This window comes from Saccopteryx leptura, chromosome 1 (genome assembly GCF_036850995.1).
Source record: "Saccopteryx leptura isolate mSacLep1 chromosome 1, mSacLep1_pri_phased_curated, whole genome shotgun sequence".
Taxonomy (NCBI): domain Eukaryota; kingdom Metazoa; phylum Chordata; class Mammalia; order Chiroptera; family Emballonuridae; genus Saccopteryx; species Saccopteryx leptura.
This window is the reverse complement of record NC_089503.1, coordinates 13,485,607-13,512,951: the sequence shown is the minus strand read 5'-3', so window position 1 is coordinate 13,512,951 and position 27,345 is coordinate 13,485,607. Positions and strand designations below refer to the sequence as shown.

The window sequence follows — 27,345 nt, the reverse complement described above, 5'->3', positions numbered from 1 at the left end:
TATGCAACATAATTGAATGACAAGATAACCTGGACATGTTTTCTTTGAATATATGTACACTGATTTATTCATGTCACCCCATTAAAATTAATATTTATTTATAAAAAAAACAGTTTAATGTCTATCAAAATATTAAAAATAAAACTACCATATGGTCCAGCAATTCCATCTCTTGTTACATATCCAAAGGAAATGGAATCAGGGTCTCAAAGATGTATCGGCACTCCCTTATTCACTGCAGTATTATTTATAATATCCAAGATATGGAAACAATCTAAGTGTTCATTGATGTAAAGAATGGATGAAGGCCCTAGCCAGTTAGCTCAGCGGTAGAGCATCAGCCTGATGTGTGGAAGTCCTGGGTTCGATTCTTGGTCAGGCCACACAGTAGAAGCGCCTGCTTTTCCACCCTTCCCCCTCTCCTTCCTCTCTGTCTCTCTCTTCCCCTCCCACAGCCAAGGCTCCATTGGAGCAAAGTTGGCCCAGGCGCTGAGGATGGCTCCATGGCCTCCATCTCAGGCGCTAGAATGGCTCTGGTCGCAATAGAGCAACACCTCAGATGGGCAGAGCATCGCCCCCTGGTGGGCATGCCAGGTGAATCCTGGTTGGGCACATGCAGGAGTCTGTCTGACTGCCTCCCTGCTTCTAACTTTGGAAAAATACAAAAATAAAAATAAAGAATGGATGAAGATGATGTTGATGTGGCGTGTATGTATGTATATGTATACATGTGTATATAGTTGTGTATGTATATACATATATATACATATATATATGGCTATTATCAGCCATTAAAAAATTAGGAAATACTGTGATTTGTAATAACATGGGTGGAATGTAAGGGCATTATGCCAAGGGAAATAAATCAGAGAAAAACAAGTATGGTGTGATCTCATTTACATGTGGAATCTAAAAATATGAACTCATAGAAATCGGGCTGAATGGTGGCTGACAGGGGCTGGGGGGTGGGAGAAATGGGAAAATGTTGATCAAAGGGTAAAAACTTCCAGTTACAAGGTAAGTTATGGAGATCTAATGTATTGCATGGATTACAGTTTATGATATTGTATCGTTATCTGCAAGTTGCTGTAAGAGCAGACCTTAAATGATATCACCACAGAAACTCTGACGTGATAGAGGGGTTAGCCGACATTTTTTGCAATATATGCCAATTATATCACAACACAGCTGGGGAAATAAAGCATTCTCTATCTCAAACACGCAACCTGACTAGTGCAGTTTTTATCTTTATTGACTAGTTTAACATAGTAAAATAAAATGTAAAAGCAGTTAACTCCAGAGCCATCATCATTCCGGAAACAGTGGAAGTGCATTTTATAAGTTGAAACTATTTAATAAGTTGAGTTAATTTTAATTTATTTTTATTTTATTTATTCATTTTTAGAGAGGACAGAGAGAGGGAGGGAGAGAGACAGAGAGAGAGAGAGAAGGGGGGAGGAGCTAGAAGCATCAACTCCCATATGTGCCTTGACCAGGCAAGCCCAGGGTTTCGAACCAGCGACCTCAGCATTTCCAGGTCGATGCTTTATCCACTGCGCCACCACAGATCAGGCCAAATTGAGTTAATTTTAAATAACCACTGTAATTGTGTAGACTGCCTACCCAATTTATCTAGCCGTGTCCAAATTGAGATTCCATATGAGCAGATTGTTGAAAAACAGGAAAAATATGCACTCCACAAACATCATCTAAGCATGTTTCTCTGAGCATGGAGACAGCAACATCATGAGGCTATGATCGTTGTCTACATAATTAGAAACTGAACTGGTAGCAAAAAATTTCAGTTAAGTTTTTGGCACTCTAATTAAAACACACTTGCATATAGTCCTCTGAGCCTTTGCAAGCTATGGACATTGGACCCTTGTAGTCTCTTGGACACAAAACTTGGCATGTTCTTAACAACATACTGATTGAGCTGTGGATAAGAGGACTGGTATCCTATATTGCCTCTAAGTAATCTGGATTTCTGGCAAAGTGTGTCCATGTGTATGTGCGTGTGCACATGTGAAAGGCTCGGGAACTTTTTAATAACTCCCATTGAAACTTCATCACCAACAGCAGAATCAGACACTTGACTTCCACTTCCTTGTCCAATAATATTCCCTTTGTGATTCTTGTATGTGGCCTGAGGCTGAGGGATTAGTACATAAGATAGGCACATAGCGGAAGTTCTTGAAAATGAGATTCTTTGAATCTGTCCTTTCCCTCCTGAGGGGGCTGCAAGGACACTAAAATATTTAGTGTTCCAAAAAGCTTTACTTTCAGAAACAAAATTGTTGAGAATTAATGTCACCAGTGTTCTGTTCTGCACTGTACCCAATAGCATCCATCTTGTCGTTGGAGTTTCAGGACCCAGGAATTAGGTAAAAACATTAAATGTCTAGCTAAGGATTAAGTTTATGCATTGTGAAATCGAGATGATGTCCTTGTTGTGATGATGTATGAAATGGTTTGACTGTGGTATTTTCCAGATGTGTTAAATGCTTCACAGCGAAGATGTTCTCAATGATAAATACAATAAAGGTGGGTGTTAACTATGAGGAAGAGAGACACTGTGTTAACAGGGATTCAGAAATGTGATGCATTCAATGTGAGAGAAGGTATCACACATTTGCGACACTAAGTTACTTATTGGTGAGGCTGCCTCAGACTAGGATTAGTGTAAACTGGGTTTCCAAACCCCCTTTCTGCCAAATTTTTATCTTCCGGCAAATATTATCAAACATTCTTTTTTTTTTTTTTTAATATTTTATTTATTGATTTTTTTAGAGAGAGAGGAGTGAGAGAGAGAGACAGAGATAGAAGAGGGAGGAGCAGGAAGCATCAACTCCCATATGTGCCTTGACCAGGCAAGCCCAAGGTTTGGAACCGGCGACCTCAGTGTTCCAGGTCGACGCTTTATCCCACTGCGCCACCACAGGTCAGGCCATCAAACATTCTTATTATACAAAATTAGCCCTGACATATATTCTATATCTTATATTCTATAAAACTGAGGGGAAAAGACAATGGTTTCTTCCCTCTTACTTCCACCTCTCCCTTCCCCTCAGGCAAACATAGGTTCATAACATATTCCAGATGAAAAACGAGAGTAACATTAATACTTAGAAAGTATGGTGGTGAAAATTAAATAAAACAACTTTTCATGCTTCTACCTCCATAGTAAGCACTCAGAAAACAGCAGTTTCTATTCCTGCTGAAAATCATGTATTTCCTGTCCCACCTCTTATCCCTCCCAATTCTACCTCTACTTCTCTCGTAACCCCTTTCGCATTCTGCCATGCTTTGCGTTCACTGACTACACAGATCATCTGCTTTTGACAAGCTATAAGCACTTGTACAGTGCAGTCCAATTTGTCTTGTATACATTCGGAGACTGCTATAAATATGCCCTTGTTAAGTACAAGGTAGAACAAATAACAATTATAAAATTCCTAAGAATGATCAATAACATCCTATTTTTTAAAAAGTAGACATTGTTCTAATGATACCAATGTCTCTTCCTGCTTGTGACCCCTTCACTCTCTCACCTCTGACCCACAAAGGGAAAGAGGGAGCGGAGAGCGTGACTGACACAGCATGGACCACCTCTCAGAAGTCGGTCACTAGCTTTCTTCTCTCCCGCACACTCAAACAAGGATCACGTCACTTATACAAATCAATAAAGTTCTCGAGGTCTGCTGCACAACACCCTGGCTGTAGTTAACAACATGGTATCAGGCACTTAAAACCTGTTAAAAGGGTAGCTTTCATGTTTAAGTGGTTTTTTTAAAAAAAATTAATGAGATACTTGGAGATTTGGATTTATACACTGTTTCAATTTGTTTTCCAATAGCAAATTATATTTTTAAAGAAGTAAGCAAACTAATCAATATAAAGCAATCACGATGACAAGTTACATAAAATAAGCTGCAATTTTTTTTTTTTTTTTAGAATAAGCTGCAATTTAAAAAAAATTCTACATTAGCCTGACCAGGCGGTGGCGCAGTGGATAGAGCATTGGACTGGGATGCAGAAGACCCAGGTTCGAGACCCCAAGGTCGCCAGCTTGAGTGAGGGCTCATCTGGTTTGAGCAAAAGCTCACCAGCTTGAGCCCAACATCACTGGTTCAAGCAAGGTGTTACTCGGTCTGCTGAAGGCCCGCAGTCAAGGCACATAAAAAATAAAATAAAAATAAATTTAAGCCTGACCTGTGGTGGCGCAGTGGATAAAGCGTCGACCTGGAAATGCTGAGGTCACTGGTTCGAAACCCTGGGCTTACCTGGTCAAGGCACATATGGGAGTTGATGCTTCCAGCTCCTCCCCCCTTCTCTCTCTCTGTCTCTCTCTCTCTGTCTCTCCCTCTCCTCTCTAAAATGAATAAATAAAAAATAAAAAACTTTTTAAAAAAATAAATTTTAAAAAATCTACATTAAACAGCCAAGAGCAAGAAAACTGCTTCATGGCCATAGCAATACCGCAGCGAGAACTAGAACAACACCCTTTTCTGAGCAAGACAAGACCCTGCTGAGGTCAACAGAATACGCTAATATTAAATTTATATACTATCAGTTTACAATGTCTTCCTTATATTTATATTTAATATTTATATTTAATGCTTCACACAGTCCCTGACATGCAATAAATACATGTGGAATAAAAATGATAAAAAATTTTAACTATAAGTTAATTAAAATATGCTATGTAAATGTCACTACTTAACATAAGTGCTTATTCTCTCAAAAAAAAACAGTTTTATAGAAAAAGAATTATTTAATGACTTATGCATGCGATAATTTTATTTGAACACCCAACTGATTGCAATCTTAGAAATCTGGACAATTCAACAAATTGTAAATGGTTCAGCCACATGAGCAGCATTCTGAGTTGCATTCTTAGTTCTTAGGAAGAAGAGTCAATAAATAGCCAAGTACGCCTCATATGAAGTAGGCTGAAGCAAAGGAAAGCTAAAGATGACAACTCCATGGAGCTAAAAAACAGCACCAGGGTAAAAGAATTTGTTTTCCTTGGCCTAAGCCAGACTCGAGAACTGAACTTGGTCTTATTTCTTTCCCTACTTTTGGCATATGTGACCACTCTGCTGGGAAATCTCCTCGTGGTGACGGTGACCTATGAATTTTGCCTTCACATCCCCATGTACCTTTTGCTCGTAATTTATCAATCACTGATATCTGCTTTTCCTCCAACACAGTTCCCAAGGTGGACCTTCTGTCACACAGAAAGACCATCTCCTTGTAGCTGCTTCACCAGATGTTTCTCTTCCACCTTGCAGGCGGGTGGATGCATTGCCTTTGTTGGTGATGGCGTTGGATCGGTACGTTGCCATCTCCAGGCCGCTGCACTATGTGACCCTCAGCAGTGGGGGCCATTGCATTGGGTTAATTGTGGCTGCCTGGGTGGGGGGCTTTGCCCACTCCATCATCCACATCTCCCTACTGCCCCCACTCCCCTTCTGTGGACCAAATGCTCTTGACAATTTCTACTGCGATGTCCCCCGGTCCTCAAACTCGCCTCTACAGACACCTCTGCACTTGAGCTCCTCATGATTTCCAACAATGGACTGAAAGCCACACTGTGGTTCTTCTTCCTCCTGGCATCCTATGTGGTCATATTATCATTACTAAGACCTCAGGCAGGGAGGGGGGCAGGAGAAAAGCCATCTCCACCTACCTGCACAGCCCACATCACCGTGCTGACCCTGCATTGCGTGCCCTGCATCTACGTCCATGCCCGGCCCTTCACTGTCCCCCCACAGATGCAGCCTTCTCCGTCACCTTCACTGTCATCTTCCCTCTGCTGAACCCCTTGGTCTACACTCTGAGGAACCAGGAGATGCAGTCAGCCATGAGGAGACTGAAGAGAAGAGTCGCGCTTTCTGTGATGGAATAGAGGAAGGATCTTCAAGGATTCCTTTCATTATTTCTCCCGGAGTCATACACACTCAAATGTGTTGTCAATAAACCAATCACACTTACTAAGTGACATTTAGTTTTTCTATTTAAGTAATAGTAACCTATTAGGTTACTGATAACCCAAGCTCTGTTAAGCATGAAATAACTAGTCTTATAAGATTAAGCTGACTGATATATTTCCCCTCAAAGACAACTATGTGGCAATGAAGAAATTAATTGAATCCAACCGCCTTTCCAAAAGGTAAATAGGTAGAAGCCTAGAGATGGAGTGCTTTGCTCAAGATCCTATATAAATTCAACTACAGCAATGTCTTCAGATACCCAATCTGTTGTTATTTTACCATGCGAGTGTAATTTATTATGGTACTAGACCTGTCCATGCCAAAACCTATTCTAGAAAGATCTCATGATCAGTGTGCCTCGAAAATACACATACATGGGCACATATGGCCTATCACAGATTAAGTTTTCTCTGCTTAAACTGCATATAGTCTTCCCTGACGGGTGGTGGAAGAGTGGGGAGAGTATGGACCTGGGACGCTAAAGTCTCAGGTTTGAAACCCTGAGGTCACCAGCTTAAGTGCGGAGTCACTGACGTGAGTGTAGGATCACTGACATGATCACATGGTCACTAGTTGAGCCCAAGGTCACTGGTTTGAGCAAGGGGTCACTGGCTTGCCTGTAGCCCCTTTCCCCGTCAAGGCATGTATCAGAAGCAATCAATGAACAACTAAAGTGCTGCAAATACAAGTGGATGCTTCTCATCTCTCCTTTCCTGTCTGTCTGTGTCTCCCCCTTTCTCTCTCTCTCTATCTCTCTCTCTCGCTAAAAAAAAAGAAAAAGAAAACCCAAACAAACTGCATATGGTCTTGTGACCTCAAAGGTATGTAATGGTTGTCCTCCTGGATTTTTATCAGGAATGAAAATGAGACGATTTCCCATAACGGCCTGAAGGGATTGATCTTGTGCAGCGTCACAGGCTCAGCTGTGTTTAGACAAAGGCAGAACCTCAGGGATCCTACCCAAAGAGCAATCCATTCTCATTATGTAAGACTGACTTCTCCAGCCATGGCCTTACCAGGGCCAATCTCAGATTGGCTTCACCATCGAGGATTTACATTTTTCCTGCCAGAGAGAAAGAGAGGACATGTCAAGGGAGATTTTTTAAAAAGCAAAAACAAAACCTCAGTCTAACCAGTCTATTTTCCAATCAATCGGCGTTTTGAAGAGGCAGTCTAGGCTAGCGCTTTTGTCCGGGCAAGCGCAGCAGCAGAAAAGTAGAAAGGACCGCATTACAGCTGAAAGCTCTGGGTTCTGAGTCAAGCAGACCTGGGTTCAGACCCTGCCTATGCCATCTGTCAGCTGTGTGATACTGTATCTCTTCACAGGCCATAGTACACCTGTACAAAGCTACTTCTAATATTCATCTCATAGAGCGGTTGTGAAGATTAAAATGAGATGATACATGTGAAATGTATAATGCCTGGTGGGTGGTAGATGCTCAGTTAAAGGCCAGTATCATTATTAACATCATCCTTATCACTATCACACTCTTCTCCTACACGGCCCATACTCCTCATTGTTTAAAAAAAAAAAAATGATGGGACTATACACTGAATTCAAAACACCTGACATCTTAAAATTTCTAGCCTTCTGTCATTAAAACATGACGGTAAGTTTGCTTGTTATTTATTCTGCATAGAGGGTCACGACAAAGCTGATGAGACAGCCTAGGAGAGTTCCCTGTCATAGAAAATAATGGGTCCAAGATGAACCCTGGCTTTGAGAGCAGAAATCAGAGACCAGACCGAGAAGCCAGACCCAGTGGGAGAGGAGAGAGTGCAAGGGGAGTTACCCAAAGAATAGTGAATGTTGCAGACAGATTTCACTGATGTTCCTCCTTGGGCCTGGGCTGGCCCCATAAGCATGTATGAACTAACTGGCTGAATTGTTCGCCAATCCCTGTCTCCTGATCAACCAATTCTAACTTTTTACAACATTGACTGACTCACTTCCCCTTCTCACGCAAAGTCTAAGAGTTATTCTCACTTTTCATCATCCAGAGAGTCCTGCTATCTTTGATCAGGTAACTCTGGTCTCAAGAGTCCCTAGGCTTTTCCTTATGAAATTGCCTATGAAAAATGCATACCACAGGCCACCTTATACATAGACCATTTCATACAAATGTGTCCTTTCCTTTCCTTCCTGTGTCTTGTGACTCCCTCATCCCTTGGGATGTGTTTCAGCTCTTGTCCTCCACTCACACACCGAATGCCCTTTTTTCCATCTTAAATAAGTACTCATCACACCCTGTAGCCTTAAACATTTCCAACTTGAGGTGCGACAGCAAACCTAGTGTGAATTCCTTTTTCCTTCCCCATTGCACAGATTTCATCCTTAGCGTAGATCTTAGCGACCTCAGCAAACGATTTTTTTTTTCTTTCCTTATTGAGAAACTTGCACCTTTTCACCTAGAGGAAGCACCGAGGGGCTTCTCTTTGGCATACCAGTACTCTTCCACTTTGCAGGCATCATTAAGCGAGATAAGGGTGACTGCGACACACGCATTGCCATACCTCCACGGCCCGTCTCATACCCAAGATGGCGGCCAAGGGGCTAATTTGCCGGGAGCACGCACAGCGTGGAGACGCTAGAAGGGAATGACTCACGTCCAGGACCGGAGGGCGTGAGTCTCGCGAGATTTCATCAGCTACAGACCTACTCAGACCTACTCAGACCTACTCAGACTGCGGGCACACGATTTAAAAGGTATGAATCGCTTATTTCTGAAGTTTTCCATTTAATCTCTTTGGACCACCATTGACCATGGGTAACCAGAACCACAGAAAGCAGAACTGCAGATGAGAGGGGCACTACTGTTTTTCTAAAGAGCCTCCTCCTGAATTAGGAGCCGTGTCTACTGAGCAAAATGTATCGGAACATCCCATTACCACTAGAGTCATTCCTTTGCCACCTTTCTCCCTGGGATGGACATTTAAGAACTTAACTGAGATTTTGATTTCCAGAGATGAACCCTCAAAACCCATATCATAGTTATTTCCTCTCCTCAAAATTTCCCATCTTTTTCTGAGGAGTGGGAGCAACTTTATACAGAACTCTTACACAATCAAGAGGAGCGTTCCTGTAGGTGCTTCGCTGGGGAACTTTTGGTGTAGTCCTCACCGACTGCACAGATCCGAGTTGGAAGCCTTGGCCAGGGCACCTGTATGCTGCCAGGCTGGTGATTCCCAAACCTCAGTGGGCACAAGAATCACCTAGGGCAGCAGTTTTCAAGGGCTGTGCCACAAGAATTTTTAAAACATGCAGGGGCACTGGGCTCTTTTCCCTTAGATTGTCAAGTTAAAAATTTAAAAAAAAAATGCCATCAGCTAACAACAATAGCTATTTGGCGTGCATGAATCAAAATTATACCTATTCTTTTTCCAGATCAGCAAAAAATATATTTCTGGGTGTCCCACAGAACTTTAGTAATTAGTTTACATGTGCCGTGAGATGGAAATGGTTAAAAATCGCTGACCTAGAGAGTTCATCAAAATGTATGGTTCAGGCAATGTTTCCAGTATATTCTAATAGTTCTCATGGATACCAGGAATGCCCACTTTTAACCAGCATCCCCAGTGAATCTGGCATAGATAGATGGTCTGTGTACTGCCTCTGTTTGCACAACCCTACTCTGGGTGAATGTTTTCAAACTGTAGATCCTGAAACTCTAAGGGCTGTGATGTCAGTAGTAAGTCTGAACATGCATTATTTTTTTAAATGAAACAGAATAGCGTAGTATAGAATAATCAGAGTTAATCAAATATATATTTTTAAAAACATTGTTCCTTGAAACCTTCATTTCAGACATACATATGAGGACAGTGGTCTTGATGTAAATAATTTGTTTTTTTATTTGTTGATGATTGCATTATGTGCCCATCACCCAAAGTCAAATCATTTTCCATGGCCATGTCCCTGTTCCTCTTTACCCCTGCCCTCCCCATTTATTAGCATGCATTTCAGAGACAAAGGTTTGAAAGCCACTGGTCTGGGCTGTGCTCTCTTGTTACCATGCCCTCAGTCTCTTTAATATGCAGCAGCATGACTCACAGCACTCCAGCCCCTTGGCTAGATCCGTCCAATGTCAACATTCAGGGAATGTGTAACAGCCACTAAAAGGAGCCACATCCTGGGTCCTGAAGGTCTAAGAATGACCAGGTGATGCAACAAGTCTAAAAGTCTAAGGAAGTAGGGCAAGCAAACCCTCAAGGACCTGCACGTCTTCATCAGCATCATCAGAACCAACCTCATGGGCCTGAGAAATCACATCATAAAACCACTGAAGTCAAAGGAATCATGCACCTTTGCAAAAGAAGTGAAAATTTGTGCCAAACTTCTTTAAAAAGGGTGATTTTTTTTTTTACATAGTTTTTCAAAATTCAACTTGTCAAAGGGCAGGCCATCCCCAAAGACCAAAAGCTCAGAGGCATGTTGGTGAAGCAAGGCAAGTTAATTAGCTGGTACCAAGGAGTGGCACTTGAAGTAACTGTAGAGGACACTTGACATCTCTCTTCTTCTCCTTCTCCTCCTCCTCCTCCCCCTATTTATTCCTCTCTTTTTCCTTCTCTCCAGCTCTTCCCTTCCCTCCCTCCTCATCTGATCTCTGTATTTGACTTTTCCTCTACTTTCTACCCTTCCTGGTGTCACCCTGCCCACCACTGATTGTCGAGATGAAGGAGAGGACGAGAGCCATCTGCACAGCCTGCTCTGTCTGAAGTTAGACTGGGCAGCCACCAAGTTGCCTTACACTTCTGACTTCATGGTCTACCTTTTAGTTCTGATCTGACATGGATACTTTGGAGAATGATGCAGAGTTTCTCATGCCTTGAATGCATCTCTTCTCTTTATCCCTGCGAAGTTTTTCCTCTTAAAAATGACAAAGGACGTTGCTTTAGTCTACATCTTTAAACACAATGAGGTACAGACCCCTTCTGTAACAAGAGGGCATCTTGGGAAGGTCGAATATTCCTGCAACCTAACTGGATACCTTGCCCAGTATATTCTGAGCTCTCCCTATAAATGGAAAAAGCCTACCAAAAAACTACCCACAAAATTATGCTGGTGTAAAACTGTTATTGATCTCAATCTGAAATCCAGTTCCCACTTTATTTTTTTATTCCTTCAATAAGTACTTATATATTGACATATTTACATATCTATTCATGTACTCATTGTTTTTATTATTGAGAACCTGCAAGGTGTCATAAATCCTACCTGTTTTGCTTGTTGGTTGGTTTGTTGAGGCACAATTTATATAAAGTTTGCCCTTTTATGGTGCGTAGTTATATGAGATTTGACAAATATATAAAGTCATGTTGCCACTGCTATAATCAAGATATAAAATGTTTCCATCGACTCAAAAAGTTCCTTCCTCACTCTTTGCATAAATACTGCCCTTTTCATCTGCAAGCAAAAGGAGCCTGCCCAGACCTCCTAGGCCCGAAGTTGAGTGGGCTGGGAGGGAGTTTCCCATTTTACTGATACTGAGGCCAGAGGCCGCTAAGTGTTACAGGCCTTGTATCCAAACTGTCGTAGACCGGGAGCAGCAGTTCTTCCGCGAGAAGGGAACGTATTTTTAAATTTAAGTGAAATATGAGGTCAGTGGGCTTGGAGTCAATCAGCAAAGGAGGGAGGTGGCCTTCGGGTTATCCCTGGACTGAGTGGTGGGAGCCACGTTGAAAGCCAGCCGAGCAGGCTTCAAGAGGGAGCGGGCGGGGGCACAGGCCCCCACCTGGGCATGCTCCCCGGCTCTCAGCCCTCTGGCCAGGTGGGCCCCGTCCAGCCTGCCCGCACAGACCGGGGCGCGGACCCGGGTGGGCTCCGTCCGGCTGCCCGCACAGACCGGGGCGCGGACCCGGGTGGGCTCCGTCCGGCCTGCCCGCACAGACCGGGGCGCGGACCCGGGTGGGCTCGGGCTCCGTCCAGCCTGCCCGCACAGACCGGGGGGCGGACCCGGGTGGGCTCGGGCCCCGTCCGGCCTGCCCGCACAGACCGGGGGGCGGACCCGGGTGGGCTCGGGCCCCGTCCAGCCTGCCCGCACAGACCGGGGGGCGGACCCGGGTGGGCCCGCCCGCACCCGCCCGCACCCGCCCGGCCTGCCCGCACAGACCGGGGCGCGGACCCGGGTGGGCTCGGGCTCCGTCCAGCCTGTCCGCACAGACCGGGGCGCGGACCCGGGTGGGCTCCGTCCGGCTGCCCGCACAGACCGGGGCGCGGACCCGGGTGGGCTCGGGCCCCGTCCGGCCTGCCCGCACGGACCGGGGGGCGGACCCGGGTGGGCTCGGGCCCCGTCCGGCCTGCCCGCACGGACCGGGGCGCGGACCCGAGTGGGCCCGCCCGGCCTGCGCACACAGACTGGGAGACAGACGGGCGCCCTGCGTCCAGGCGTTGCCTGGGGGAGAAAACAGGACATGTGTTTGGCAGCCTTCCGTTTTCTCAGACAGGCTCTTTAGGTGGCGCGAGGGTCTTCTCGGGATGCGGCTTTAGGCTGCTAGGAACGACGTTCGTGTAACTCCTGGTTCAAGTCTAGGCCAAGGTCAGGAAGAGAGCCGGGGGAGGGCCCGGGAACCTGCTGGCACCTGCTGGCGAGCAGCGCCGGCCGGGAGGGGGAAGCCGCCAGGGCGCAGGCGCGGCGGCGCGCGTCGACTCGAGTTGGGCGGAGCCGCGTGCACTTCCCGAGAGTTGCCACACGGGGGCAGCCCTGGCTTTCGATTTACCGAGGCGAGCAGGCGAATGGAGCTGGCGTGGCTGGACAAAGCACGGAGCTCCGGAAAGAAACCGTAATGTCTCTCGCTTCCCGGAACAAAACGAAAAACCGGGCTGGAAAGAGGAGACCTTACCTCACCCTAAAAGGTTTAGAAATGTCAAAAGGCAACATCACCACACCGTGGCTCCACTGGGGCTCGAACCCAGGACCTTCTGCGTGTAAAGCAGACGTGCTAACCGCTACACTATGGAACCGCACGTGGCAACCTGACCGCCGAGACAGAATAACAACACCACACAAAGACCTTTTACTTTATAATATGGAATGAAGCTGAAATTTAATGCCCAGAGGTCTTTCAGGGAGAGAAACTTTAAAAAGAATTTTAGACTTTCAAGTGAGACTTCGATCCACGTTTCTCCTTGAGAACATAGATAACACGTTGTCTTAGAAAAAGAAAACGCGATCAGATCCGCCCGCGCGTGTCCCCTGGGTAGACACCGCTGCTCTCTTAATATAAACAGTGCAGGGAAAATAGTGCACACTTGGCTCTGTGGCGCAATGGATAGCGCATTGGACTTCTAGACAGGTCGAGACATTCAAAGGTTGTGGGTTCGAGTCCCACCAGAGTCGCTCTTTTGTTTTAATGGAGGGGAGGGGATAGAAGTAAAACTAAAATGAAGAAAAACCTTACTCATGTAAAATCTGTAATCCACCTCCCCCACCCATGAAGAAAAGGAAACTCCTAGTTCCTTATTAGGTCCTCACTGGCTGAGGTGTGAGAAATCCTACTACTCGAGCCTTCTTGATCACTTTCATGTGGCTCCAGAATTTCTGGCGACTGGAGATTAAAGAAATTGGCAGGATGTGATAAAAAGTTCCTGAGTTTTTTCCTCCCTATACAATATTGTTCTTTTACACCAGAAATAAACATTTAAATTGTTCTGCAACGTCTCAATAGCTCAGTTCTATTCAAATGATCAGCCAATAACATCAGGGAAATCAGGTGGCCAAACAGCTGAGTGGGTAAGGCACTGGACCTAAAACTGAGTGGGTTTTATTCCCTTGTGGGTTCGAACCCCATGGATGGTAATGACTATTCAGTTTCTCCAGGCAAGAAACTGAACAGTCCTTTCCACGTGAACCCTTTGTGTCTCAGTCATGCAATCCTACAGTGTTTCTCCAGGTGAGAGTAGCTAAGACAGTTAAATGGCACTGACATTCTAACCTGAAAGTTAGTGATTTTCTGCCTGACATAGAAAGTGTAGCAACATCTTACAGTATTGATTGTGTGTAAAATAGAAAATATCAGCATGAAACTATACTTATACTACTTTCTGAGGGAAGCACATAGGGAAGTACATTGTGCAGTAAAAACATTCACTCTTTGAAATTAGTCATCAGTTATTTCTTAAACTCCTGCTTTGTACCAAGAACTGTGTCTAAATCCTGGAGTTGTGGAAATGCAGGAAGAAAAAAAATGCAAAACTAAACAAAAAATGACAGCAACAAAAATGACAAGGTCCCAACCAACAAACTTACTGCCCATCGGTATTTTTGTGACAGAGGGAAGAGCCAGTTTATAAGCAAGCACAGAAACAGAATTGCAGGTGGCAATAAACACTATAGAGAATATTAAATGGCATGGAACAATAGAGTGGCATAGAACTTCCTTGGGACAAATGTATTATATTTGAAGATGATATCTTAACAGGAATATTCTCCCCTTCTCTCTACCAAACAAAAACTTGCAAGGACCAATTCTGCCCCTTGTCCTCCACTAAAAGCCTTCCCCGACCCATGACCCTCATTCAACTATCCATTCTTTCATGCAACAATGAGAGTTTGCTTTGTGCCAGTCACTGGCCCAGGCACTGGGGACCTACAGGGAGTTTCTGTTCTCATAGCAAGAAACAGGTGTTTAAGGTCAGCTGTGATGGATGAGCAACACCGACAGGCTCAGAGCCCCCAGTACCTAACTCCATCTGGAGAAGATCACGCAGGATCTCTGGGGTAAGTCTTGATCCCTGTCTTCACTGATAGATGGAACCTCTCAAACTGAAGGAACCTAGAAAGCGGGAAGACAGTGGCATTTCAGGATGGAGGGAGGGCAACACAGAAAGAAAGGAACTGTGGTGTGTTAGATGAAATACAAACAGCTCCGATTAACTCTGCTAAGCAGGCCTGTACCATGCTATCAATGCTTTGTATTCAGTGTTTGGTGCCTGTCGATTCAGTCTGTCCTAGGAGAGTAGGAAACAGGTCGCCACGCTCTCCTGCATTCAGAGCTGCGCTCAGCACCTTGTGACTGCAGTACGTACTGCTGTAAGAAGCTGAGGTTAGGCCGAAGGCTCACTAAGTCCTCCCAGGATTGACAGCATGGCACAGGAGGCTCTTTTCTCAGACTTGTCTGATTCTTAGCAGCCCATACCTTCATTTTCAATACCATCCAGTCTCCTCCAAAACCTTGAGGCCAGGAGGGATTTTCTGGAGGGATTCCCTACTGGGGAAGAAATTCTTACCTTTAATGTTTCTCTGCTGGGATCTGTAGACAACACAGGATCAGGGACCCTTGATCTGGAGGGCTGCCTGTATGATCCCAGAGTGGAGGATAGTTTAACAGACTTTATCTTTTTTGTTGTTATTATTCATGTATTTTAGTACAAAAAAAATACATGCTTGTTTTTTTAAAATCCAAAAATACAAATGTACCTAAAGAAAATGGTGAGAGCCCCCTCTCACACACTTCATGGCTGTAACCCAAAATGTTTATCGGATTGTTTTTTATCCTTAAATGTACATCTTATATATACATATAAAATATATATTTATATTATATTATATTTATTATATGTGCAAGTGCCAAATATATAAATATCTATAATTTAAGGATTCAGGTACATATCCTTTAATTTTTTCATAAATATTATACCATACACATTGTTTAGCACTTTGTGTTGTCTTTGTTTACATCGCTGTCTTTCCATACGGATCACCCTTTTACACATTGCTCAGAGCTCCCGGTACATTTGTCCATTAAAGGATGCAGACCTCAGGAGTGTCCCTGAACTCCACGGAAGGCGGAAGGTGTTGTGAGGCTCTGCCCTGTAGAATTCCCTTCAAGAGCCCTCACCCAGTGCCTCTAGGAATGGCATGGCCATGAAGGAGCAGGACGAATGAAAAAATTGACTCATTAATTATGTCCGGGACACAGATGCCTACGGTAACAAGACTTCCTAAAAGTATAAGTTCCAGCCTGTATTTTGTCTGAGCAAAACCTTTCAGAAGAAAGATTCAGGAAAACGTTCAGTCCCTAGCACACGTGCTTTCCTGTTTGTTCAGAATTCTTTTTCCAAGCGCTCAGGGGCGCAGTCACCTTGCCCAGCCCAGTGAGGCATCACCGGCCTCTGAAGACTTGACAGCTCCTTGATTCTGGCGTCGCCCCGGGTCCTCCACGGGTCTTCCCGCCCCGCTGAGTACCGGGTCTTTGCAGCCCCGCAAGCTTGCTCAGGTTCGGGAGCGCGGATTGCACTCGATGAAGGTCGAGTGGATGGATGACTGGAAGCCTCATCAATTATTCATAATACTCCACCCACAAGACTTTCTAGGGCTCTGCAAAGATTGGGATTAGAAATCCCGCTGCTCCCCGGAGACTGGTCCCAAGGTCCTAAATCTGGAGAATACCTCTTAAGGGAGAATTCAGTTCCCTCGGGGTGGGGGGAGGGGGCGGTGCAGGTCAGGCAGGCGGTTATTTTCTTTATAGCCTGGCTGTGGTGCGGAAAAAGGAGAAATCAAGACTCTACTCCGCCAAACGCCTGCTCAAGCTTGGTTTTGCGCTTGCGTTTAGGGAATCTAAAAACAACTTGCTCCAGGAGGAGTAGAACGCGGCCACTTGGCCTACTTCACTGTGGATTGGCTCGGGCAGATGTGCTTCCGTTGGGCCCGGATAGCTCAGTCGGTAGAGCATCAGACTTTTAATCTGAGGGTCCAGGGTTCAAGTCCCTGTTCGGGCGGAGTATTTTTAACTTTCACTCCTAATGGGAGCTTGTGTCAAAGCCAGTATTTCTGAGCCGGTATGCGTTTCTGGCAAACGCACTTGTGTTCCACCCTTCGGGAAACGCAAGCCAGACCACCGATTTGCTTGTCAGGTAAGAGGTGAGGCTAGTGCTTCATAGAGATCTCTTCCAGCCTCGGTCCGTTCTCTTCCAACCTTCCTTGTGCTACTCTGTCCTCGGATATTTTTTTCCTTAGAATCACTTTTTTATTCAAAACAGCAATAAACACATACCCAAGGAAATGGTACACCTGTCATCAGACCCATGACAATTTTGCTCCTGGCTGTAATTTCTGCAGCTTTGGGCGCTTTTTTATTGAAACCACGTGAGAACACTGAACTTCAAAAATAAGTAAATAAATAAACATTTTAACTCGAGACACTTGCAAGTCAACTTCTCCAGCCTGAGAACCATCCTTCACCAGGTTTCCAACGCGCTGATGGGACCCTGACTTCCGAGTCTTTGCTGTACAGACAAACGTCTTTAAAGACTGTTCTTATGTCTGCCATTAATGAGAAAACCTTGCAAACCTAGCGAGCTGACTTCACTGGAGGCCAAACCAAACACCTTTCACCGGTAGCCCGGAGGGCTTCAGTCATCGCGCTACGAACGCTGCTACATTTCACACCCTAATATTCACAGAGTGATTAGGGGACTGAGTGCACGTCATTACATGATTTCTGATTTCTTGAACAGGTTTAAGCTCTCTGTTTTCTCATATTGCTGTACTAACTGCTGTATGTAGTCTCATTGACATGTGCCCGTTAAGATACTATAAGGTAAGCAGCGGACGTCAGTTCTGTCCAAAGGTAGGTCTGCAAAACTCATGCCGAAACCCGGGATTGAACCAGGGACCTTTAGATCTTCAGTCTAACGCTCTCCCAACTGAGCTATTTCGGCGTGCTCAGATGTGTGCTCTTCATGGTGGGGTAGCTCAGTTGATTAGAGCATGACTTCAACAGTTAACATTGCTGGTTGGATTTTTGATCAGGGCACATACAACCAGTGAATGCATGAATAGGTGGAACACATCTATGTTCTCTCTCTCTCTCTCTCTCTATATATATATATATATATATCCCCCTCTCTAAAATCAATTAATAAAAACTGTTTTAAAAGAACACTTTCTATGCTCTTCAGGCAATTTAAAATAAAAATATATCCATCTTCATTCTTTTAATGCCTAATTTCACCTTCCAAATAATGAGAGGGATGCCGTTAGCACTATTTCCGGGGAGCGCCCCGGGCGAGGCGTTCCTGCATGGCTGGTGGAGGCGCTGCCCACTAACCAGGACTCCCTGGGTATCGGTCCTTCCGCTGAGAGGGCAGCGGACGCAATCAGCCCCACCTCCAGCCGGTTAATGGGAGATCAAGACAGACTTTCTAACGTAGCCTAGCAGAGCCAACGAAGGCTCGATGTCCAGCTAAGCCAGTGCGGGCCCTTCATCGCACAGGGACGTAATCGTTTAGTGTTGGGGGACCCGTGCCTGCGCTCCTCTTGTGTCGCGCGCAGCCTAGCTTCCTCAACACCTTTCTGGAGCCCACGGCCCCGTCATTCATCTGTAGACGATGAGACCTCACTTTTTCGTTTTCTGAGCACTAGGACTTGTCTTATTCCCCAGTGTGCACCCCTCTCCTCCCACCAGCACAAGGTGACGCCTCAACCTCAGCTCCCCCGCTATTCAGGGTCACTCTGGGGGTGCAGTGAGGGGGAGATTTGACCTCGTTTGGGGGAATGGGCTGCTTTGTTTGGTGCCTCAGATCCTAGCTGGTCACTTCTTCCTTTTCAGAGAACAGGTGATTCTCTAGAAGGGTAGGCAGATGGGGCGGAGAGGTGCGGGACCCCGGCTGTATTCCTCAGACACCTGGGGGGAGGACGCCTAGGACAGTCCCCGGAGGGTGCGACAAGAGAGCGAACGGAGGGCTGAAGCAGGTGTCATCTCTTTAATGATACCGAACAAGGGAGAGCTCTGCCCAGACAGGGACTTCAACCCTGCACCCTCACTCAGATTGAGGGTCTAATACCCTAACTGACTTGGTTCCCCCGGGGTCACAGAGAAGGTTCCCCTCTGATGAACGAAGACCGTGTCTGCGGTGCGAGGTAAAGGACACATGCCTGACCAGCGCGGGGTCCCCTCTGTGAGTCAGTTCGATGCCAGGCCAGGGAGTCTGGCAGGAGGGTGGAAGGTCGTTCTTTGGCAGCTGCAGACAAATTCCTTAAATAAAATAAGTAACGCCCCGTTTTATTTAGAGACCTCTTGGCAAAAGCGAATCCTGAGTTTCTTCAGCCCCTGCAGAGGGAGGACAGAAGCCACTCACTGTCCCCACCTCTACGTGTTTCTTCACCCCAATCCTAAAGCGCCCGCGGTCGGTGATCACAGTTCAACGTTAAAGGCATCAGGCTGCCCCATCTTCCAAAAAGCACGACCTGTCAGTCCCTCGTCCCACTTCCAGGTGCCCACCTCAAAAAGGAGGCAGAGCGCTGGAAGAGACCATCCGGGATCGAGCCAGGAGCGGTGGGGTCTCTGAAAGCACGCCCCTGCCCGGGTCCCCCGCATCCGTCGGGTCCCCACCGGCCAGGGCTCGGCGCGCTGGCGCTCATACCGTCCTTCTCTGGCTGAAGCCACATCCCCCACTTCTCACCCACAAACGTTCAGTCAGTCTTCTGGGCCTTTGCACGTGCTGTTCCCTCTAACTGGCACTCACCGCCTCCCTTTCGCTCCTTACCCCTGGTCTGCCCCAAGCACATTCAGAACTCAGCCTAACCTCCTCCTCACTGGGAAGCTGCTGGGAACCAGCACCATCCTGGCCTTCTGCTCCCTGCACTGTGTGGATCTACTTCCAGGCCGAGCAGACAGGTGTGCCGGCTGCACGCCCTTGAGAGCCAGGGTAGTGGGTGCTTTGCTAGAGGAACACTAAAGTGTTTTTTGATAACCCAGAGGAACGATTAGAAGGTGGGCAGAGAGAACCTGGCAGGAAAAAAATAGGCATTACAATTGTACCTCGAGAGGTGAGTGAAGGGCGCCAGGCAGGCAGGAAGGGCACTGCAGGCAGACTCCGTCTTCTCCCAGCTGCTTGCTTGTATCCGAGTACTTCCCACGGGAGTCAGTCCCTCTTTCCTTTTCCGGCAGTAATCTGGGAAAGGTTCACCTTTCAGGGCAAAGGCCCAACGTTTCCTAAGAATATGGCACCTGCCTTCATGGTCCCAAGGTGGTTGACTTTTGCTCAGTGCACTTTTTCTCCTGAGCAGTAATAACTCCTTCACCCATCTCTCTCACCTGTGTATAACCCTAAAGCATGCTGTCAGGAATGGATGGATGGATAGATGATAGATAGATGATAGATAGATAGATAGATAGATGATAGACTGATAGATTAAAAAAAAAGAAATTGGCTCAGAGGATGTTGGAAGCTGGTATGTCCAAAGTCTAAACCCTGTGGGGGAGGCCGAGAAGCCGGAGATGGGGAACAGGCGATGTTGCGGTCCTGAGTCCAGCTGCGGCAGGACGGCAAGCGGAGCCTCGGGCAGATTTCTTTCTAGAATACGGCTTGAGGAGAATTCCCTCTTTTGCAGGAACCCCCAGTCGTAAGCCTTCAGATGATTAGATGAGGCCCTACCACGTTATGGAGGGTAACCTGCTTTATTCCATGTACTGATTTAAATATTAATTACATCTAAAGAAGACCACCTCAGCACCATCTAGCCTGTTGGGTTTGTTGTCACTGTTGTTCCATAAATTAACCGATTTATTATAGGTCAGCAACATTTCAAATTGTGGAGCTTCTACTGGCCATTTAATTCTTTCCGTCTTCTGACGGCCAACCTGACCTTGACTGCAGAGGTGGTGTTGTAGGTCCAGGGCCACCCACAGCTGTTTCCATGCAGGGACACATGGCCGGACCCCCACACCTCGTCTCTTGGTCTTGAAGTAAGTGTCCTTGGCGTGCGGGCTAATTTTATTCACCATTTTCCTGAGGGAGGCACCATAACCATTTCCGTATTTACCAGCCATTGCAACCTTCTTGGTGCATTTAGTCATGTTGCCATGGAACCCAGAGAGTAGTAGACTGTAGACTAGCATTGGACTGAACTGTACACCTTAGCTCAACAAATGGACACATGCAATTCACCGTCACACATGCTGACATATGTCATGCCAAGTTTGAACTGCCCAATCTCTTAGTCCGCCACTTCATTCTCCTTGCTTTTGATAATCGTTGGATTTTACAGAAGTCCCTTACTAATACAAGAGAGGGGCCTAAGGACTACATAAATTAAAGTCAAATACAGTGAGTCAGGGGCCTGCTGCACACTGCCTGCCACAGGCCTCGGCTGACCACGAAGAGCCCCCAGATAAAGAAAGTTCCTGCAGGGACTAACTAATAGCTACTCACCCAGACCTCATCCCTTACCCAGACCATAAAGGGAAAACAGACCACAAAACAGACCTTGTAAAGGTTAAAAGTTGTGGGTTTCTTTTTAAGGTTAAAGTTAATCCTAACTTTCTCCCCACCCTTTATTCCCCCACACCAGCAATTTTTCATAGAACTTACAGGCAGATATAAGCTCAACCTCCAGAGATGATTGGGGTCTCTGCTGCTTCTCTTGGGAAGAGAGTCTACTGCTCTGTCTGTGGAGAGGTTCTTTCTTGGTATCCCTCTGCTCAATAAGCCTGCTTGGGCTGTAAACCATGCTGGCTTGCATTTGAATTCTTCCCTGCGAAGCCAAGAGCCCTCGGTCTCCAGGCTGGAGTCCCCAGGAGGGACCCGCCCCTCTGGCGTCGTTCGGGAAATGCATCCTTCCATCCAGCAACCCAGAGGTCTGGGGGATGAAGCCCTGATCAGCTAGCATCTTGGCACTGAGTAACAGAAAGGGGAGGACATGTGATGGGTCCAAAGCAGTACTGCTCAATTTTGTTTCATACCGCGTTTTAGAAGGTGAGGGCTGATCTCACTCCTCTGGAGCAGGGGCCCAGCCTGGCGGAGACGGAGAGAAGGCATTCCCCAAGCCCGTGTCTCACAGCACTTACCCGAGTAGAGGGGTTTATCGATGATCTTAACGCAGTTTTTTTGTTTGTCTTTTTTAATTAGGCTCCTGTCTAGAGCCTCCAAATCTCCCTCCCTTCTATCGCCATCCCAGACTGTTGTGGGCGACTCTGGAGGCGTGGGGACAGGTGAGAACAGGAAACTACCAGAACCCCCTGAAACCCAGTTCTCCCGGTCTAGTTTCTGAGTATCTTCGCCTGGGGTGGGGGGAACAGAGGGGGCGCATCGACCTCAGAGCAGTGCGAGGATACCACGTGCAGCGGCTTCTGACTTAGCAAATAAAAATAGTTACATTTGAATTTCAGAGAAACTACGAATATGAACTTTGTATCCGCAATATTTCAGACAAGCTTGTACCAAAAACAGAAACAAAAAAACCCGTTGAACCAGAAAGGGCTTGCGATCCCCACCCCTATCCCACCCTCCCCGCACCAAAAGCTGTCCCAGGCCCTTGTTATTGTTAAAGTGCGTGGACCCAGCGGAAACCGAGGATTTCTTTGACTGAGAGGGGGCCCGGGGCTGTGGCCATCCCCGCCAGGTCCGCCCACCCGGGGTAGAGAGGGTCGGGGCGGTTCAGCCGGAGCTCCCCACGTGCACCCGGAACCAGGACGGAAGAGGGAGGGCTGGGAAGATCCACGGGAAAGTGAGCGGCGCGCGGCGGGAAGGTAGTGTCCCCCAGACCCCAAATCAGAGAAGGGACGCTGACTTTACACTGAGCCACTGAGCAACAACAAGAACCCTTTCTCGGGTTCCAGTCTTCTCCGACCCAGAGGGGGAAAAAGCTGAGTTCACGCGAGTCAACCCCGAACACTTTACCAACCACGTGCGAGTGAGAACGTCCACAGGGTGGCGACCTGGGATTTTATCCTAAAGAGGGACCCTACTGCCAACGTGAAAGGCCGCAGGTGGCGACATCTAAAACCACTGCCGAAACCCGGGATTGAACCAGGGACCTTTAGATCTTCAGTCTAACGCTCTCCCAACTGAGCTATTTCGGCGGCTTGTGGCTGGAAGAGAGAGTGTAGTGTCACTCAGACCCAAGATCCGGGAAGGGACACTGACTTTACCCTGAGCAGTTGAAAAGCGACAACAGAAATCCCTTTTCGGTTCGCAGTCTTCTCCCATCCAGAAGGGGAAAAAAAGTTGAGTTCATCAGTGTCAACCCCAAGCTCGTTACCAACCCGGTGGTGAGCTGGGATTTTGTAATAGAAATCCACTGCTAATTTGGGACTTGTTTGGAGGTTCTAGCAGGGGAGCGCAGCTACTCGTATACCCTTGACCGAAGAACGGTCCTCTCCTCTAGCGGGGAAGGTCGTCCTCTTCCACCGAGCGCGCAGCTTCGGGAGGGACGCACATGGAGTGGTGAGGGAGGAAGGGGACACCCGCCTAGGCAGCCAGATCAGCCGAATCAACCCTGGTGATCAATGGGGTGACAGATGTCGCAGCCAGATCGCCCTTGCATCCTCCACTGCTAATTTGGAAGGCCGTCGGTGGCGCGGCATTTAAAACGGGTCGGGAACCTTTTTGGCTGAGAGAGCCATGAACGCTACTATTTTAAAATGTAATTCCGTGAGAGCCATACAATATGTTTAACACTAAATACAAGTGAAAGCGTGCATTTTATGTAAGACCAATACTTTGAAAGTACATTAAGTCTCTGAATTCTTTTTAATAACGTTGTTAATGCTGTTGCTAACCAATAATGAATAAAGTACTTCTTACCATTAATGCGACTTCTGGTGCTGCATGGTTTTGCTGATGGCTTTGTAGTCTGGTTGATAGTGGTGAGGTTAAGCTTCATGCAGGCGTTGAGACTTCCATTCATTAAACGTGATCGTAGGTTGGTCTTAACGTTCTTTAGATGTGAGAAAGACTGCTCACATGCATACGTAGAGCCAAACATTGTCAGTACAGCAATACTTACACACTGCAGTGTGTAGTATGTGACAGGAAGCGCGTTCCAAGTTTTGACAATCAGCTGGTCCGCAGGTTTAAGTTTTTCATTTCTCCCCACTTGTGTTTGCTCGCCAACTCTGCTTGCTGTCATGCAAGTTTTTCCAAATCTTCATTCAGTGACTTGAACTTATTCACCCACATGTCTGAGGCCTTCAGGTCAGCAGCTTGTAGGTCAAAATCTCTGACAGAGACACCGGGGATGTAACTCAGGTTGGCGCTGTCCACTGCACACTCGTGTGGATGGGTGAAGAACTTAAAAAGACAAGTGCGCTCACGAAATTCTCCAATGCACACTTTGAATGACTGCAGGAAATTAAATGTGAAGCCTGCTAGCTGCTGGAGATCAAGATGTTGAGCAGGGTCACTTGCTGTGCATGCATCTTTAAACTCTCCCAGTTTTTCAAAGTGTAGTAAAGACCTGTTTCAATGTTGGCGATGAAGAGTTCCAGCTTGTTTTCAAATGCAAACACTGCTTGTTGAAGGGATAAGACTGTATTTCCAATGCCTTGCATTTTCACATTGAGCTGGTTCAGATGTTCAGTCATGTCCACGAGATAGTAGAACTTCAGGAGCCACTCAGTGTTAGCTAACTCAGGATGCTCGACGTTTTTCATTTCAAGAAAAGTTTGATGTCGCCCCATTAAAAAAGTAAAATTATTAAAAATAAATAAATAACTTTAAAAAAAAAGAAAAAGAAAAGTCTGGATTTTGCTCAGACAAGCCGCGAAACAGCTGAGCACCTTCCCTCTTGACAACCAATGCACATTGCTGTGCAGAAGCAGACCAGGATAATTATTCCCAACTTTATCCAGCAGTTTTAAACTGGCGATCATTTAATGCTCGAGCAACAATAAAGTTGACTACCCAAATGACTAGTGACATCACCTCACCAAGTTACTCGCCACACATCTGAGCACAAAGCGCCTCCTGATGTAGGATGCAGTGAAAACTTAGGATGGGTCTCTTTTCATGTTCACAAAGAAGAGCTACGAATCCTGTTTTCCCCACCATGCACGGAGCACCATCAGTACACACCGAATAAGTTTATCCATTGGTAGATTTTTTTCTTTAGTAAACTCAGTGAAAGACTTGAATAAATCCTCCCCTCTTCTTGTCTTTTTCATAGGCAAAACAGCAAGACTTTCCACACGTAGTGTGTCACCGACAGCATATCTTGCAATCACGTTGAATAAATGGCTTACGTCTGTTGACTCATCCAAAGTGAGAGAAAAGAATGGTGCTGCATTTATGTCCTTCACTTGTGTTGCCTCAATTTGATTTACCATCATGATGGTACGATCATGAACAGCTCTTGCCAACAGAGGCATGTCTTTAATTCATTTGATTATCTTGTCTTTATCTGAAAATTCATCAAAAAGTTCATTGGCAACATCAAGCATGAATGTTTTTGCATACTCTCCATCTGTGAATGGCTTTCCGTTTCTCACAATTGCTAAAGCACCAGCAAAGCTAGCCGAATTCCAGTCACCTTGTTGGGTCCAAACACGGAGTTGCTGCTGACTAGCTTGCACTCTGCACAGTAACTCTTGACATGCTTTCTTCCTGCTGTCCCCCGCTGGATATTTCGATGCAAATGTAGTATGGCGTGTGTCAAAGTGCCGCTTTATATTTGACCATTTCATCAATGCAATTTTATCATTGCATATTAGACACACTGTAGAACCTGCTCTCTCCACAAAGGCGAATTCCTCTGTCCATTCCTGCTGAAAAGTACAATACTCCTCATCTTTTTTTTCTTTTAGCCACCTTCTTCGTCAAAAGGGTTTCTGCAATTAACTAGCAGACTGCTTGATTAAAAGGAGGGAAGTTTACTTCCTGACTTCACAATGACCTGCGTACCTTACGCATTATCCAATAAAAATTTGGTGTTGTCCCAGAGGACAGTTGTGATTGGCTCCAGCCACCCGCAACCATAAACATGAGCGGTAGGAAATGAATGGATTGTAATACATGAAAATGTTTTATATTTTTAACGTTATTTTCTTTTTATTAAAGATTTGTCTGCGAGCCAGATGCAGCCATCAAAAGAGCCACATCCGGCTCATGAGCCATAGGTTCCCGATCCCTGATCTAAAACCTCTGCCTAAACCCAGGATTGAACCAAGGACCTTTAGATCTCTGGTCTAATGCTCTCCCAACTGAGCTATTTTGGCAGCTCCTACACTGGGTGTTTTTTTTTTCTGAATATGTAAAATAAATATTTGTTCCATAGCAATGAAATAAGTCAGTTTAACATAGAGGTTTGACTGGAGGTATGCATTCAATAAATATAATAGAGGTGATGAGACCAGCTTCAGTTATAAACCAGAAGTGATGACTAATTTTACTTTTATCAGTGGTTTGTTTTATTAACTGCCCTGCAATCTCCTTTTCTGGTTTAAAAATAAATCATGGACTTTTTTTTTCATGTCAGTTGTGTAGGCTATTTCATTCTTTTCAACCATGCACAGTATTGAGTTGTATGAATACCACACAATACATTTAATCACATTCCTAATACAGACATTTTGACTTTCCCCTCTACTTTTTGTTATTACACACAATATGGCAGTGACTATCTTTTTGTATTTATTTATTTATTTTTCTTGTGAGAAGGCAGATTTTTCCAAGGTCAAAGATAGGAACATTTTGAACTTTTGGGATATTGTCAAATTGGACTAAAGAAATGTATGAAAGTTTAAAACCAACAACAACAACAACAAAGGAAAGGAAGAAAGAAAAGAAAAAAGAAAAGAAGAGAAAAGAAAAAGAACTGTACGGAAGAGGATGGTAAAGCCATTTGCAAAGGGTTCAAATGTGGAAGCCTTTGATGATGTATACATAGTTATTGTAGCTGTATGTTAAAAGCACTGATTTGCTAAACCTAAATATTTAAAATATACCTCAATTTTTGTAATTCGACCTTGGCATTTAAAAAATTTTAAACATATAGACACTGTTAAAAAGTAGAATTGGCTCAGACCTCTCTCAGACTTCTGAGACACAAGCTCTGGTTTAATTATATCCTCTAATATGCTAGCCGTGTTCCACTTCCTCCCATTTCGTAATTTTGCATCCTTTGTGTTCCTATAACCAGGGTGGGGCAAAAGTAGGTTTACAGTTATTCATATGGAAGATAATATAATAATGAATAAATAATAATACAAAAATTGTTTCTCGTACTCACAACTGATAACCTACTTATGCCCCAGCCTGTATGTATAATTGTACTAGCTCTAGCCCTGAGTCGGAATCTGTGCAGAGGCAGCTCAGGATTACATAGTTTTTTAAGCTGACCAGGTGATTTTAATGTACATCCTCTCTGAGCATCTCATTCCTCAGTTCTCATACAAAAATGTAGCTGTTACACATAAACCCACATGTTCAATTGTTTCTCAACCTCTCCACAGGAACGTCAACTCAGATTGTCCAGAAATGAGCCTCATCTTTCCCAGTAAACTTGTTTATCTTAGGACCACTTTCTATTTAAGTTTCCCAAACCAGAAAAATACAAATTCCTTCCTCCCTCCTTCTGACTTCACCCATAATTGGACCCAAGTGCCAGTCATTTCAGTTTGATATTGCTGG

The 27,345-nt window shown here is 45.5% G+C and overlaps 6 non-coding genes and 2 pseudogenes across 6 annotated transcripts; 3 read left to right on the top strand and 5 right to left on the bottom strand.

The window, feature by feature from the left end:
• Positions 1 to 4,967: 4,967 nt before the first annotated feature.
• On the top strand, positions 4,968 to 5,911 carry LOC136388579 (olfactory receptor 4D10-like; annotated as a pseudogene).
• A 6,973-nt stretch (positions 5,912 to 12,884) lies between these two features.
• On the bottom strand, positions 12,885 to 12,957 carry TRNAV-UAC (transfer RNA valine (anticodon UAC)). The gene has a single exon. It is a non-coding gene; the product is annotated as a tRNA-Val (tRNA).
• Positions 12,958 to 13,247: 290 nt separating this feature from the next.
• Positions 13,248 to 13,333, top strand: TRNAR-UCU (transfer RNA arginine (anticodon UCU)). The gene is given in 2 exon segments: positions 13,248 to 13,284; positions 13,298 to 13,333. It is a non-coding gene; the product is annotated as a tRNA-Arg (tRNA).
• Positions 13,334 to 16,640: 3,307 nt separating this feature from the next.
• TRNAK-UUU (transfer RNA lysine (anticodon UUU)) lies at positions 16,641 to 16,713 on the top strand. Its single transcript has one exon. It is a non-coding gene; the product is annotated as a tRNA-Lys (tRNA).
• Positions 16,714 to 17,582: 869 nt separating this feature from the next.
• TRNAF-GAA (transfer RNA phenylalanine (anticodon GAA)) lies at positions 17,583 to 17,655 on the bottom strand. The gene has a single exon. It is a non-coding gene; the product is annotated as a tRNA-Phe (tRNA).
• Positions 17,656 to 20,539: 2,884 nt separating this feature from the next.
• Positions 20,540 to 20,795, bottom strand: LOC136388577 (large ribosomal subunit protein eL43-like; annotated as a pseudogene).
• A 1,931-nt stretch (positions 20,796 to 22,726) lies between these two features.
• Positions 22,727 to 22,799, bottom strand: TRNAF-GAA (transfer RNA phenylalanine (anticodon GAA)). The gene has a single exon. It is a non-coding gene; the product is annotated as a tRNA-Phe (tRNA).
• A 3,059-nt stretch (positions 22,800 to 25,858) lies between these two features.
• Positions 25,859 to 25,931, bottom strand: TRNAS-AGA (transfer RNA serine (anticodon AGA)). The gene has a single exon. It is a non-coding gene; the product is annotated as a tRNA-Ser (tRNA).
• Positions 25,932 to 27,345: the final 1,414 nt, after the last annotated feature.